The sequence below is a fragment of the Sorex fumeus genome, unplaced genomic scaffold (genome assembly GCF_029834395.1).
Source record: "Sorex fumeus unplaced genomic scaffold, SorFum_2.1 ptg000035l, whole genome shotgun sequence".
NCBI classification, from domain to species: Eukaryota; Metazoa; Chordata; class Mammalia; order Eulipotyphla; family Soricidae; genus Sorex; species Sorex fumeus.
The window spans coordinates 30,952,086-30,964,493 of NW_026606092.1; the positions used below are offsets into that span (position 1 = coordinate 30,952,086).

Here is a 12,408-nt window from a genome sequence, read left to right on the forward strand (position 1 = left end):
TTCAATTTCTATGACTGTTACAGGTCTGTTCAGGCATTCCAAATCCTCTTGATTTAACTTTGGGAGGTTATGAGTCCAAAAGCTTACCAATTTCTTTTAGGTTCTCTCATTTCATGGCATAGATTCTCAAAATAATCTCTTCTGGTCCTTTGAATTTCTGTGGTGTTCCCCCTTTTCATTTCTGATTTGGTTTATTTTTTAAAATTTTATTTATTTTTTTCATTTCTGATTTGGTTTATTAGGGTTCTCTCTTTCTTTCTGAATGTTGCTAGTGATTCATTAATCGTTTGTTTTTTCAAAGAACCAGCTCTTGATTTCATTGACCTTCTGAATCTTTTTTTTTAATTCCAGTTAATTAATTTCTAGTCTAAGTTTTATTATTCTCTTCTTCCTGCCTGCTCTGGGCTCCTTTCATTGGTCATTTCCCAGTTCCTTAAACTGGATAGTCATTTGACTTATGAGGGCCTTTTCCTTCCTTCCTGAGGAATGGTTGCATAGCTATGAACTGTCCTCTTTCCTCTTAAAAAGCTTTTGCTGTGTCCCACAAGTTCTGGTTGGTTGTGTTCTCATTCTTGTTTCCAGGAATCTTTTAATTTTCTTTTTGATTTCCTCCTTGACACACTGGTTGTTTAGTAATAAACTATTTAATTTCCATGCATTTGAGTTGTTTCTGTTTGTGATTAAGTTCCATTTTCAGTGCATTATGGTCTGAGAAGACAGTTGGTATGACGTCTATCCTCTTAACTTTGTGGAGATGTTTTGTGTGCTACCTGTAGTGGTCAATTTTGGAGAATGTACCATGTGCATTAGAGAAGAATGTATATTTGGTTTTTTGGAGGATGAAAAATTCTGTTTAAACCAACTAACCCCCTCTTTTCCGTTTCTTTTTTCAAAGTAAGTACTCCTTAGCAAGCTTTAATCTAGTTGATCTATTGACAGGTGACAAAGCAGTGCTGAAGTCTCCAACTACTATTGTGTTATCAAAGTCTTTCTTCAAATCTATTAGCAGTATTTTGCTGGTCCCTCATCAAGTGCGTATTTGTTTAAGATTGTTAATTCTTCCTTATGTACATATCCTTTGATCATAAAAAATGACCTTCACACTTTCTTATTACCTGTTTCGGTCTTAAGTCTATGTCATCTGATATTAGTAAGGCCAATCTGTCCAACTTGAGGGATTTGTTTGCCTGAAGAATTGTCCTCCAACCTTTGAGGGTGTTTGCTCTGACTATTCAAATGTGTTTCTTAAAGGCAGCAGAATGTTGGGTTCAATTTTCCAATTCATCCTGCCACCCTGTGTCTCTTTATTGTGCATTTAGCCCACTGATATTGAACAAGATTATTGTGATGGAGCTTTGTGCCATCTTTCTGCAGGAGTCCGGTGTGTTTGTGGGATTCAGTTAGTCTTAAAGTAACCCCTTTTGTTCTTCTTGTAAAGATGGTTTTGAGTCCATTAAGTTCTTGAGCTGTTGTTTTAACTGTGAGCCTGTGTGCTATTCCTTGAAATCTGAATGAGAGTCTGACAGGGTAAGCACTCTTGGTAAGGTGTTAATTTTACTGAGGGTTTGTTTGTTTGTGTAAACTATATCCAACCATTGTCTTTAGGCCTGGAGGGTTTTCTATACAATTTCCTTCTCTGACCATGCTGGTTTTCAGTATTATCACATGGTTTTCACCATTAGGATGAGTCTTGGAGTGTTTTTATTTGGATCTTTTAGTTGGTATCCTTCAGGTCAATGTGCTCTCCAGCTCTGGGAACTCAGCAATAATGGTTTTGACTCTTGTTTCTCCATCAAGGTTGTCTTCGTGGCCCCAATAAGACCCCAATGTTCCTCTTGAATTTAACCCAAAGTTCTCTTGTCAGCTGTTCATTTATTTTGAGGCTATTTTTTTCATCCTTTGCTGTTGTTTGAAGGGTACTGTACCTCATCCTAGAGCTCAGATTCTGTCCTCAGCAGCTTGATGCTTTCCAGTAAGTTTTTCATTTTGCCTACCATATTTTTCAGTTTTGTCATTTATTTGTAGTTTTCTCACTTCTGATCTAATATCCTCTTGTTTTTTACTGGAATTCCATTCCTTTGTTTTTATCATTGGCATATATATATATATATATATGTATATATATATAATAAAGCCTTTGAGAGGTTATGTAGCTAGTTATTATTGGTTGAGTCTTTAGGGCTACCCCTTTCAGTCAGTAAGCTGGTTGGATTCTGCATTGCTTTCCCATCATGACTTTAGCAGCTGGGAGTGTTTCTTGCATATATACTAAGTGGAGTTAGGATCTCTTTGTATGTTCACAGTGAACTATGAAGAGGTGAAGAAATGCGTGGTTGCTATGCATGTTTTGTGGGGTCTCTTAACCTGGGCCCAAAATGGTGATCTTGAGGAAATAGTGCCCTGATATTATGCTGCTTCTGTTCCTGGGCCTGGGCCTGTGACTGGAAGGAGACATGCCAAGTGTAGACAAGCATCTACCTGCTTGCTTCCTCCTCTGCTTTGTGGGACTACCTACCCTGGTACAAAATGGAGATCTTGAGGAATAAATAGTGCCCTGACACCATACTGCTTCTCTTCATGTGGCGTGGGCTTAAAGGAGCTAAACTGGGGTGGCTAATAGTCTCCCGTTTGCTTTCCCCTCTGCTTCATGAAGCTCCCTAACGTCGAAAATTATTTCTAAAGGTACAGAGTCTCTATATGAAGTGATATTGTTCTAAAATAAGATTATGGTGATGATTACATAACTGTGCGAGTAAGACTATTGAATCAACTATAATCTTAAAAAGTGAATTTTATAGAACACGAATTATATATCAAGAAAATTAAAAAAAATATATCAATAGACTGTTTTGTATGCGGTATGCAAAGATTCATTGCCTGGCAATGGATTGATCCCTGAGACTACCAGGAGGGACCCCCAAGCACTAAATGCTGAGCCAGAAGTAGCCTCTAAGCACCATGGGATGTGCCCAAACTAAAATAGGAGGCCGGGGGGAAAACACCAGAGGGACCTAAGTGATAGCTTGCTGACAAAAAGCCCATTCCTAGCAAGTATGAGATCAGAATTCAATCCCAGTACAACCCACATGTGCTGAGGTTGGTGCTGGATCCTGGAGCTACAACACTGCATACGTTCTCTTTAGTACCACAATTAAAGATGAGCACTGTGGTGAGGAGTTCACCCCCCCTCCAGAGGGCATGATTGCAAGCACTGAGCTATGCCAGTGAGCACCACAATGGTGATTACATAGAGGAGTATGCTTGGGGAGCATGTTTAAATGAGTACAAATACACCATAATTAAAGGAGTACAAATCTCAGTGAGCACCACAGCTGAGCCTGGAGACAACTCCAGGTCACCAAAACATCAACTGTGTGAATGAACAAGTGGAGGAAATAAAAATGAATAAAAATAAAATTCCTTTAAAAAGTATTTGATATGCCAAACACAGTAGCAACAAAGTCTCCAATGGAGACGTTACTGGGCCCGCTCGAGAAAATTGACGATCAACGGGAGGGCCGTTACCTTACCTTTACCGTTACCTTTAAAAAGTATGTTTTAGAGGTTAATATCATTAATATAATGATAGTTACAATTAACAGTTCAGTCAATCTTCCCCAAATGCACCTGTTTTTATCATTGGGTTTTCAACTTCAGTAACAAAAAAAAAAAGCAACTGAAAAGTTGTGTAAAAGCTGTATGTAGTTTTCAGGAAAGTCAAAGTAATTTTTACATACCACAAATACAACTTGAATACTAGATTTAAAAAATGCTTCACTCTTCTTACTTTAACAAAACTTGAAAATCAAGGCCAGAGATAGTGCTGAAGTGGCAGAGTCCATACCTTGTATGTGTGAGGTCCTGAGTCTGAACCCTCCCATACGATGTACTACCCAAAATCACACACACAATTAAAATTTACATAGACTTATGTATATGCTAAGGAGTATTCATAAGGACTTATACTAGGTTAAATATCTTATATAATGTGTTGTGGCAGCGAAATCATTTTCAGTTTATCAGATGAATGTAATAAAACTTTAGATCTGAATAGAACTCTATAGATCATGAGCATACAATTTTAAACTTGGCTCTTGAAATTACCATTCAAAATATCTATCTCAAGTCAAAGTGATGAGCTTTATTTTAAAATAAGCAAAATCAAAAGGGAGAAAGAAAAATGGGGAAAAAAATGGTGTGCCTTTCTGTATGATCCCTGTATAAAGATGATTTTATATACAAAGTTAATGCCAGGGGCAGATTTCTCAGTGGTCCAAGCACCTGCCTTGCAAACGTAAAACTGAGTCCCATCTGGGTGCTACCTCATGTGCCCCGCAATCCTAGTAGTGCTGTTGTTTAAACCTAGCAACAATGCTGCCTGAGATCCCAAGAGCTGCAAGTGATTTCTCGATGCACCATAACAGGTATGTGTGAGCCCCACAAATAAAGGCTGCACAACTGGTAAGCACCACAAATAAAAATGCCCAACATCAAAGCCAAGCATGTATGTGAACACTGACCACTGAAATAACAGTAACAGAAGGAAGGGGAGAGAAATAACAGTGTAAGAAAAGTACAGGGGTCATGGCCCTTGCCTTGCATGTGGCTGACACTGGTTTGATACTTGAGAAAAGAGTCAAGAGTAAATCCTGAGTACTGTTGGGTGTGGCCCAAGAATGAAAACAAAAACCAAAACTGTTGCATAGTACTCCATGATATGGATATACCAGCTTGGCTACATTCACCCACTTAAAAGCATATGGGCTGCTCTACTATTAAGAAACCTATTTTTAACATAGTAATTCCATAATACCACATAGTAATTCTTTCCCAATAGAACCTTCACAAGGGCCTTTTTATTCAGTAATCTATTATCACTCTGTAAGCACTCTTAGCCTCACGATATTAAAATGTGCTCAAGGGGCTGGAGAGATAGTACAGGAGGTAAGGCATTTTCCTTGCATGAGTCTGCCCTTGGGTTCAATAGTTGGTATCCCATAAAGTCCCAGCACCAGGAGAAATTTCTGAGTGCAGAATAAGGAGTAAGACCTGAGCTTTACCACTATGACCCAGAAGGAAAAAAAAAAGTGCTCAAGTGGCAGAACCTGTAAGTTGCATGCGAGAGACACTAGACTCCTTTCCTGGACCCTCTAGTACCACCAGGAATATACCTAAACCCCTAACCCCTGTACACCAGGTATGACTACCAAAATATTAAAAAAAAAAATCCCTTTCCTCTCCAATGAGAGCCAAGACACTAAGTTAAAACAAGTAAAAAATTAAACTTCAAGCGAGAGAGGTAGTACAGGGATGGGGTGCTAGCCTTGCATGCTGCTGATATGGGTTCAATCTGATATCAAATATGTCCCCTGAACCCTGGCAGGAGTAATCCTTGAGCACCGCTGGGTGTGGCCCATACAAAAATAAATAAAAATTAAATTTCTTACTCAGATTTTTAAAAGCAATATTTTATATCATTATGGAACAACTTCCATGTGTAAAACAGGTTAAAGGGATTAACTACACATTCAATCCAGAATTTTCTTTTGGCAGAAAAAATTAATCACAGGGCACTGCTCAGGGCTTACTCTTGGCTCTGCACTCAGGAATCACTCCTGACAGGCTTAGGGGACCATCTGGAGTGCTAAGAATCAAACCCAGGTCAGTCTCACTGCAAGCTAAGCACCCTATCCCCTGTACTATTACTCCAACAACTCTGCAAAAGTAATATATATATATTATATATATGTATATATATAATATATATATATATAGAGAGAGTTTGTTTGCTTATTTGGATTTTGGGCCATGTCTGGCAATGCTCAGGGGTTACTCCTGACTTTATACTCAGGAATTATTGGAGGTGGTTGGGATGCCAGGTATTAAACGTGGGTCAGCTATGTGCAATCACCTTACCAATGTATTCTCAGACCCCAGAGAAGTAGTTTTTATTGTGACTGCTCAAATGAAAGTTGGGAAAAGTCAAATTGCAGTATTTTAAACACTTAGAAAATATCAAAGAACTGCCTTCGAAGAGAATCAAGAACAGAAATAAATGTAGTATATTTTTTTCTTAATTTCTTTTGAAGAGGAAGTATTAGGGGGTGGTAGATGAAATAGTAGTTAAGCAGGCTATAAGAACAATCATTTAATCATGGTATTTAGTCTAGTATTGAAGAAATAAGGCTCAAAAACCCTTACAACTTGTCGAAAGAAGAGAACTTACAGGTTGAAAGTAAGAAAAAATTGTTACAAATCTATAATTCAGAAGGCAGAGAGAACAACAATGATTATAAACTGCAGGCATTCAAATTTAAGAAAATTAAAATAAATGGGTTTATGGAGACAAGCAACATGTAAGAAGGGGCAAGTTATCTAAAATTAACTCCAGAAAAAAAAATCCATATTGATGGAAAATAGGTAGATAAGTATCTCTGAGGCAGTATCAAATAACTTTTATCTAAACCATCAGCTAATGACTAATTGAATTAAATTCTGGAAAAGATACACATGCTCATGGCCTTATCTGGTTCAAGCAAATTTGTTCACTTATATAACATTCTCATTTGGGAAGCAAAATTAATCTAATACAATTTTATTTAATTACATGGCTTGATTCTTTGAACATTCACATTATTAATAAAAATCATAATTTACAGAAATTAAGGGGAACATTCTTTTGATTTTATTTTCTTGGGGTCACACCTGAAAAAAGTGTGAGGTGCTGGTGATCAAATCTGGATTGGCTGTGAAGAAGTCAAACACCCTATCTGCTATACTCTAGCTCCGTTCCCCTATTTTTCTTTTTTAGAAAAAGATAGCTATCTTACTGTGACAAAAGATTAAGCCTCATTCTCCTTATGATAAACATCTTAGTTAAGTATAAAATTTATCATTATTGTATTCATGTGAGACTGAACATTATTGATTTTGTGGTTTGAGGCTGCAAGAGCTATTTGAAAAAAATTCAGTGCCAATTTTAATCTCATCTCTTTGACTCGCCCAGCTCATTTACATTACATCATAAAAGTACGAAGAGTGGGGCCAGAGAGATAGTACAGGGGATTGTAGGCTTGCCTTACACAGGACAGGATTTTATCCACAGACACTCCATATGGTCCCTCAGGCTCAGTCAGGAGTGATCCCTAATCACAGGGTCAGGAACAAGCCCGAGCATTGCCAGGATTGGTCCCCAAACAAAAGACAGTAAGAGAGAGGTCAGGTTTGGATCTCAGTGGTAGAGGGCTTGCCTTGGATGTAGGATGCTTTGGATTTAATCCCCAGAACACATCCCTCCCCCCAATAGTAATAATGAAATTTTCTGATTCAAACAGCAACAATCACAAATCACAAATCATTTTGTTATTTGTCGATTGCCTCGAGCAGGCCCCAGTAACGTCTCCTTCATCCTAGCCCTGAGATTATATTCAAGGCTCTTTAGGAGAATGAGACCCATCATTGTTACTGGTATTTGGCATATTGGGTACGCCAAGGGGAGTTTGCCAGACTCTGCCCTGTGGGCAGGCTACATTCGGTAACCTGCCAGTTTGTCCAAAGTAGGAATGAGACAGCAACAATATATTACAAATTTACAAATCTATCAATTCTTAAATGTTTATTACAGTAACATTTCTAAGAATGAAAAGCATAAAACTTATCAACTCTCTGTGCTTCTTCATATCTAATAATTAAAACTTAACATCAACTCAGGTGGGTATTAGGTATTCTAAACCAGTTTGCGACCCCACCTAGGGTCGTGTGAGGGGGTTGAAAACATTTGACAACAGTGAAAAGCTTCTGAGTATATAATGACCAAAAGTTAATTTAAAATCAACCCTGAAATGAATCCAAGATGCTTCTTCTGATAGCATTCTTGCTGCTTTTCTTGGGTTTAAAAGTGTTGCCAGTAGAAAAGGTTTAAAAGTCCTTTCGTAAAGTACCAGCAAAAGAAAAATCTCTTAAAAAAAAAGAAAAAGAGTATCTCTTTTATCAATGCGCAAGGCCTGGCAATGCATGTCTTCTGCATAATATTTGCAAAAATTTACTTCAATTTTATAAAATATTCTATCTACTGGGTTGGAAAGAATGTTCAAGTGGTATTCATGTGCCAGATAGTAAGTTTAATGCCTATCTCTGCATGACCCATGCCCCTCCTGCTCTGAAGAAACCTTTGAGTACAGACTCTAAAAGAAAATTTTTTTTCTATTAGTGCAGCTACCATGTAAGACCCCTCCAAACGTACACCAAGTTAAACAGTGTTCATTAACTTGGGAGGCCCAACATAACAATTCAGCATTATGTACACCTTCAACCATGGTCAAGCATTACTGTCAAAAAAAATCATAATAAAACTATTTTCTTACAGATACAAAGTGTGTGGCATATTTCACTGAAGAAAAAAAAACACCCAAAAACCTCAAAACAAAACCCACTCAATTTTTGATACTTAATGAGAACGAAAAACAATAGCAAGTAAGCTGTAGCAAGGCTATGGCCATAGTGAATGAATTCTAAAGACTTAATTAACCTCAATTCTGCATTAAAAAGTTCAACTGTTGTTTGCCAAATAGCACAATGAAAATGAACAGCAACAATAGAAACTAGATCTTAAAAACAAAGATCAGCTAAATAAAATGTAAAGGATATTGTAATTTACCACTGTAGTATGTGGTATAACCACATTTATCCTACAGAATCCATTTAAAATAAATTCCCCAACTACAGGATTTTAAATAAAGAACCGTTCTGAATTAGATATCCAATTTACCACCTCACAAATGACTAGGTGCCAACTACACTTATTTACTATAGAAAGGAAAACTGCCATTATATTTTTAACAGAACACATTTTAAGGCTGTAACAACCCTCTGTGTGTAAATTATATATGAAATAACAAGTTAGTGATAATATACATAGTGCGTGTTAGGCACATGCTAGAGGCTCTCCAAACTCCATTTCTAATCCTCACCACTCTTAAGTTAAGCACTGTCACTCCCAATTTATAGATGAGAAAACTGAGAGGCTCACAGAAGTGTCCCTCAGCTAATGAGAGAATGTCGACATCTACATTTCATCAGTTCTTTAATAAGTACATGATATCTAAACACATCCATACAAATTAACCAACAAATTTTAGAAAACACTGTGCATATGTACATACACTGAGTTTTTTGGTGAGGAGTTGAGGGGACTTACACGTTTATCTGTTTTTGTTTCGGCCACACGCAGACTGGGAATACTCCCAGCCTAGGAGACACAATTCAAAGCATGTTCCCTAACCCTTTGAGCAGTCTCCCTGAGAGTTTCATTTTGAAATTTGCATGCAGATTCTTATTTCTTCTAGGTCCTGAACCTACGGCTCTTGAGAACTCTGTATCTAGGTGTATTTGTTATAGAATACGGATAAGCATTATGTCAGAAATGTCTTCTCATACTGAAAGAAAAAAAAAAAAAGGCCTAATATTCAAGACTTGGCTTTCCTCAGCAGCCAAGTTTATTCTGGTAACAAGTCTCAGAATCGGGCCCAGAATTTTATCTTTGATTTTTGACAAGTCTACTGTTACAGGTTAGGTTATAGAATCTATAAAAAAACATTACCCCCCCCCACCCCCACCCATCAAAAGCAAGGAGTTAAAAGAGGTGCACTCAGTGTGCTGGAAGAAGCATTCGCTCTAAAAAAAAAACGGTACAGGAAGACAAAGTTTGTGAGACCGAGGGGCAGGCGATTAATCCAGCCCTACTGCTCATCCTACTAAATGAAATTTAGGCAGTGTCTCCAGGGTAAGCAGATGGGCGGCTACTTAAGACTTCAATCATCTTTTCATTACTCAAAAAGTTTTCACAGGGCGGCAGTACAGCAGGTAGGCTAACTTGCCCTGCACACGTGGCTGAGCCAGGTTCGAACCCGGGGGACCCCACTTGGTCTCCAAGCCCCGCCAGGAGGGATCCCTCAGCAACCGTTGGGAGTAAGCCCTGAGCACCGCTGGGTGTGGCCCAACCAGACCCCCAAAAAGAGAAGGAAAAAAATTAAAATCACATAAAAAAAAAAGAAAAGTTCCGGTAACCGATGACAAGCTTGAGAGCAAACTATTTCTTCAGAATCACGAACAAGCCAATGAGACTCTTGGAGGTCTCTGCCTTTGGACACCCACCCATACCATGGGGTTGGGTGTGTGTGTGGGGGGGGAGGGGGGTCTTTTAAGAAAAATAACACCGGTTCTTCCGTTAGCCTTACCCTTGCAAAAACGCCCGTTTTCACTGTCAACTCTGAGGACCCGCTACCCACCACACTTATTCCCGGGGCCAGGGCAGCGTCTTACAATCCAAATTCTGCGTAAAAAAAGCTCCGAGATCGGAGGCACTTCTCCTCTGAGCCCAGCAACAAAGTAAAGAGGACGACGACAATTCCAAACCAAGCCACCGAACCCACCCAGCTTGAAACGCACAAGGGGCCGGGGGCGCCTAAGTTCCAGGCGCCACAGAGTGTGTCAAACTGCTCCCCCGAGGTCCGTAGCGCTGTCATTCAACTTTCTTTTCACCAAGCCCATTGTGCTTTTCTTTTTTTTTTTTTTCCTCCCCTTTTTTCTTTTTTCTTTTTTTTTTTTTCCTGGCACCACAGGCATGAGATCCACCTCACGTTTGCACGAGCGGTTGGGAACGTCTCGTTACTTAAAAAAAAAAAAAAAATCATCATCATCAAAAATTCTCACGTCTGCAGGCCAAGGGGCGGCGGAGAGCGAGCGGGGGGCGCCGCCGCGGGCCCCCCGAGCGCGCGGAACGGCGCACGCCGCGCACCGGCTCTCCGGGCGGGCCTTGCGGCGGCGGCCGGTGCCCGCGTCCCCGGGGCTGCGAGGGCAGCCGCAGCGGCCATGGCAGGGGCTCGGGCACCTTTCCCCGGCCTCCCCCGCTAGGCCTCGAGGGGGGCTGCTTTTCACGTGGCCCCCGGCTGGGGGCGGTGGGCACCAGGCAGTGTCAGCCAGCCGCCGCCGCCGCACGGTGGGCCGGGCTGCTCGGCGCCCCCCTCGGAATCCCACCTCCCCGCGGGGCTGGCACCGCCGCCCCTCGGCGGGGGAGCCCGGCGGGCGCGGCGAAGGCCACCTTCTCTCACCCTCACATCTCTCGCCCCCTGCCAGTCTCCTCCGTTAGCGCTACCGGTTGGCCGGCGGGGGAGGGGAACGGGGCGCGTTATTCCCGGGGAGCTGGGAGGGGGCAGCGGAGAGGGCATCTCTTACCCGCGTTACTGAGGAGGAGGAGGAGGAGGAGGAGGAGGCGGTCGGAGCGCGGCGCGGCGGGGCGACGGTGGGGCTGGGTGGGCGCAAAGAAGAGTCTTACGAAAGGGAATTAACCCCATCACCAGCCCGGACACCGGCTCCAGCGGCAGCCGCGGCTGGCAGAATCCCGCCCCTTCCCACCACGCACTGGCTCCGCCTCTCCGTTCTCTTTGAGAGGCCCTGAGCGAATCAGACGGGGGGCAGAGCTGGAGTGACGGGAGCACGATCCAGTCAGGTCTGGGCAGAACAGCCTTTCTCCACCCCCTTGTCCCCGCCCCGGCCGCGAGCGAGCAGTGCCAACTCTTGCTCCGCCCCCAGAGGCACAGGAGCCAATCGCTGACCAGGACCCTCCCTTGAAGGACGTAGAGGGCAACCAATGATCACACTCAGAGGACAGCCATTTTGCCCACTTGTAAAAGAGCCACCTTTTCCCACGAGTTGGAGCCGGAGGTGGTGGAGTTTGGGGGCAGTTTTTACTGCCCTGGAGATGTTGGAAAGACAGCCGTATTTCTTCAGAAAGTATTGTTAGTGCTTTGTACGAGTAAAGAAAAATTTTCATCTTCCATGTCGGGGGAAGCGAGAAATACTGTTTCAGGGATTAGCTCCTCCCCTTAGCGGTAACGGGTTCTAAGCCCAACACCTGGTTTCTCCAGCCTCAGGGGGAAGAAGGCGGGGTGCTCGCCTCTCGCCCGAGACCGGACTACAACTCCCATCGTGCCTTGCGCCCGCCAGTCCTTTCCCCGCGGAGGCTCTCGGGAAATGTAGTTCCGCAGGCTTTCCCGCGCGATCCTGTTGGCCGTGGGGCAGTCACCAAATTTGAAAGGCCTTGGAGGGAGGGCGGAGAAATTGCAAAGCTCTGCTGAATCCTCACTACCCTCCCCGAAAAGAGAAGCCGAGAAGGAGTCGGAAGAGTTTTCTCGGAACACCGCCGAAATTTTAGTTTCCCCCCTCTTTCAGTTTGTCCTTTTGAAGTCACTTCCGCCTTGGGGCGGACGCTAGCTAAAACCTGTGGCGGGAGTTGGAGATTCTGCAGCGAATGCACCAGGTGTGGCGGTCTTACGAATGGCGTGGCGGGCTAGTCGGTGTTTTTTTTTTTTCCAATGAGAGATGGAACGTTAAGCGAGATTTAATTGCATT

At 42.1% G+C, this 12,408-nt stretch overlaps 2 protein-coding genes across 14 annotated transcripts in view; one reads left to right on the top strand and one right to left on the bottom strand.

Moving 5' to 3' along the window:
* Positions 1-11,396, bottom strand: part of R3HDM1 (R3H domain containing 1) — a 150,658-nt gene extending 139,262 nt beyond the window's left edge. For all 13 annotated transcript variants that reach the window (XM_056117721.1, XM_056117718.1, XM_056117717.1 and 10 more), the window contains exon 1: positions 11,233-11,396. The gene's annotated coding sequence lies outside the window, so the exon portion shown is untranslated. The remainder of the gene's footprint in view (positions 1-11,232) is intronic.
* An 893-nt stretch (positions 11,397-12,289) lies between these two features.
* Positions 12,290-12,408, top strand: part of ZRANB3 (zinc finger RANBP2-type containing 3) — a 201,156-nt gene continuing 201,037 nt past the window's right edge. The window contains exon 1 of the mRNA XM_056117723.1: positions 12,290-12,316. The gene's annotated coding sequence lies outside the window, so the exon portion shown is untranslated. The remainder of the gene's footprint in view (positions 12,317-12,408) is intronic.